The following is a 3,246-nucleotide window of genomic DNA, read 5'->3' on the forward strand; positions in this document are numbered from 1 at the left end:
TACTAATAGCAGGATTCCTAAGCAGAACAGGGAAGGGATGCTCATCATTGCAGTACTCCACGCCCTGATGGGAATGACGGCTTTCAAAGAATGAGTTGTAGGGTGGTAACCACCAATGCACGTATCTCCCAGGTAAAGCTTTGAAATCCTTTCATTCTTACCAACTTATTCTCTGAACCTCTCCCCCACCCCTCTTTCTTCATTTATTTACACACTGAGCTAGCATATATTGAATCCCTACAATGACATAGCCTCTGTGATAATTATAGGGATAGAAAGATGATTAGGAATCAGTCCCTGATCTAAAGAGGGTAAAAACAGTAATAGGAGACAGATATAAAATAAGTTCACTAAAGTATTACAGAAGCTCAACACATTAACCACATATAGTGAGAAACTCAAAAAGCAGATTGATAAATTCTTCCTAGTGAGAGGTAGATCTGGGATCAGGAAATCCATCAAACAAAGGAAGTTGTTGGGGTTTTTTGTTTGTTTGGTTTGGTTTGGTTTTTGGTTTTTTTCTTATCCTAGGCTCAAAGCTGAGTATTTTCCCATCATTTTAATAATTGTTTAGGCATGTCCTATGACAATTCTATCGAATTTCCTCAGACAGCCCCCCACCAGTACCACCCCTATTTTCTACTTGTCCATATTCCCGTCACCTTTCCTCTGCTATCATCACTGGTTTCTCTGCTTGTACTTGAAAGTAAAAAGCAGTTCCAGGTTACAGCAAACTCAACAGCCTTGCTCCAAACTATGGCCCCTGCTAAAGAGACAGAAAAGGGAAGAAGCACAAAGACCATCATGGGTTGAGATCAGGCACTACCAGAAGTCCAGCTTGTGTTTTAAAAAGAGGCTGTTAGACATATTCCCAGCAGATAAGTCTTCACTGGCTTGGAGAACAGGAAGGACTACCTCACAAACACCACTGTGCTTGAATTTCTAGAAGCCACCCAGGCCAAGAAGACATCATTCTTGGTGCTTTTACCACACATTCATTGCTGCAGTACTCATTGGCCCAGTGCTTTTACCACACATTCACTGGTACTCATTGGCCCAGTCCTTACTCACAATGGGAGGGTTCTCACAGCCGGACCTCACACATCGAGGCTGGGGTGAGAGCATCACAGGAGACCCACTCACCAATTCAACATCCATTTGAGAAGGAGACTCAACCTCAGGAACTACATCTGTGATCATCCCACAGATCGTCTCAGGAGAGGTTTCCTCTACTGTCTGGGCCTCAGGGCTGTTGTTCACAGGCTGCTCAGGACTACTTTCCACAGCTGGTGGGACTAAGGTTGTCTCCATTATCAGAATGGGTGGAGCTACAATATTGATCTGCAGAGGAGGTGGCTGTTGCTGTAACTTGGTTCAAACTTTCTGAGGTGGAGGCTGTTGCAAGGCCTGAAGTCGGGGAGGCTGCTGTAGAATGGTCACTTGCTGCTGAGTGGGGGGCTGAAGCATCTGTTTCAGTGGAGGGGGTTATAGTCGGGGTGGAGGCAGTTGCATAGAAGCAGGGCCTCTCCCGCTGCCTGCAACACTGAGCGAGTGACAATTTAGGCTTGTTGACTGGGCTGGATAGTGGCTGTACTGGTTTGGCCTGGTTGGATTCCCTGGGAGGTCACCACTATGGCTGGGATAACGGTAACCATCCCTCCTTGAGATATAGTAATAGAAGAGGGTAACATCTGTTTGGTAATAATCAACTTGGGGATGTTGGGTTGATCTCCAGCCCCAGAAGATGCCTGGTTTGCCACATAGGAGAAACAAGTGGAGTTAACAATAATGGAAGTGGACAGGGCAGGGGCTCTGTTGTGGCTGGTGCTGGAGATGCTGGGTCAACAGTAGCCATAGGAGGTGGAGAAGGCATCTGTGGAGGTGGCACTGGATCCAATTCTACTGGTTCCACAGTAGCACTGTGGAATCAAGATACTCTTGATTGTTTTTATATGCAGCCAGAGCCTTCAGATACTCTTTCTTAGCAGCTTCAGTTTTCCTCTTACACACCTGTTTTTGCTCCTTTCCAAGACTATCCCACACAGAGGCCACAATTTTTGAAACATCCCAAAAGTGGCATTGGGATTCTGTCCCTTGATGGCAGCCTGTGTATCATGAAAAATAAAGCATATGCTGAAACTGGCTTCTGAGGTTCATTAGGATTTTTCTTTTTTCTCTTCTTTGGGGCCTTCTGCTTTTTTCCTGCTTCCACCACAACTGTCTTCTGGCTGGGAACTTCCCTCTGGAAATCCTCAACAGCATCCTCAGGAAGTGAACTAGTAGGTGAAGGGGTGGTTGAAAGACAATCCTCGGGTGACTGGACAGGTGGCAGGATGGTGCCACCCCCTAAGCTCAAACCAAGCTTAGAACTTCGTTCTGACTGATCAATGGTGGTCAACTGGCTATGCCCCATCGAGACAGATGTCATGTCTGTCATTGGTACATCAACTGTTGGTGCTATATTGAGTTCCTACACAATGGTCCAAGTCCATGGTCAAGCCCCCACTCAGGAGCCCCCCCATCCTGCTCCATAAGCCATGGGTCATGCCCACAGGCATGTCCAATGTCTGGACCCCACATGGGGCTGAAAAGCTGCCATCCCGAGAGGGGGAGGGGTCTGCTAGGTCATCACAGTGACCAACCCACCTGAGACAGCCAGTGAGGGATCAGAATCCAAGATGAGTGGGATTTCAAATTCCTCACCTCCCAAGCTTGGTGTATGGAATGTCTCAGCCCCTAACAGGAAGGGGTGCAAGGGCCCTGTGATTGTTATTTCCTCCAGGAAACTCCATCTTCACACAACGGCTACCATCATCTCAGTCCCCTCATCGCTCCCACTGCCCCCACTGGACTCGAATTCAGTTGGGTTTGTTGTTGTTGTTGTTTTAGGGAGGTTAGAGAGAGTAGAGCAGGCAAGTAGTGGGGCAGGGGCAGAGGAAGAGAGAGAATCTTAAGCAGCACAGCCTGGCAGGGGCTCCATCTCACCACCCTGAGATCATGACCTGAGCCAAAATCAAGAGTTGGATGCTTAACTTACTGAGCCCTCAGTTGCCCCAGACAAAGGAAGTTTTTAAAGACTGCTTAGGTGCTCCTAAATTTAGAGGAAAAGTTAGGATTTATGTCGGGGAATAGGATGTTGCTGGTTAGAAGGAATAACGTGAGCAAAGATGCAGCAATATTGAACCATTGTGTTTTCTAGAAACTAAAAACAAAAGGTTGGATTAGTGGCTACCTTTCATTGTGAAA

The 3,246-nt window shown here is 46.9% G+C and overlaps 1 pseudogene; it reads right to left on the bottom strand.

The window, feature by feature from the left end:
* Positions 1-911: 911 nt before the first annotated feature.
* Positions 912-2,792, bottom strand: LOC121472308 (annotated as a pseudogene).
* Positions 2,793-3,246: the final 454 nt, after the last annotated feature.

The sequence above is a fragment of the Vulpes lagopus genome, chromosome 11 (genome assembly GCF_018345385.1).
Source record: "Vulpes lagopus strain Blue_001 chromosome 11, ASM1834538v1, whole genome shotgun sequence".
Lineage (NCBI taxonomy): Eukaryota > Metazoa > Chordata > Mammalia > Carnivora > Canidae > Vulpes > Vulpes lagopus.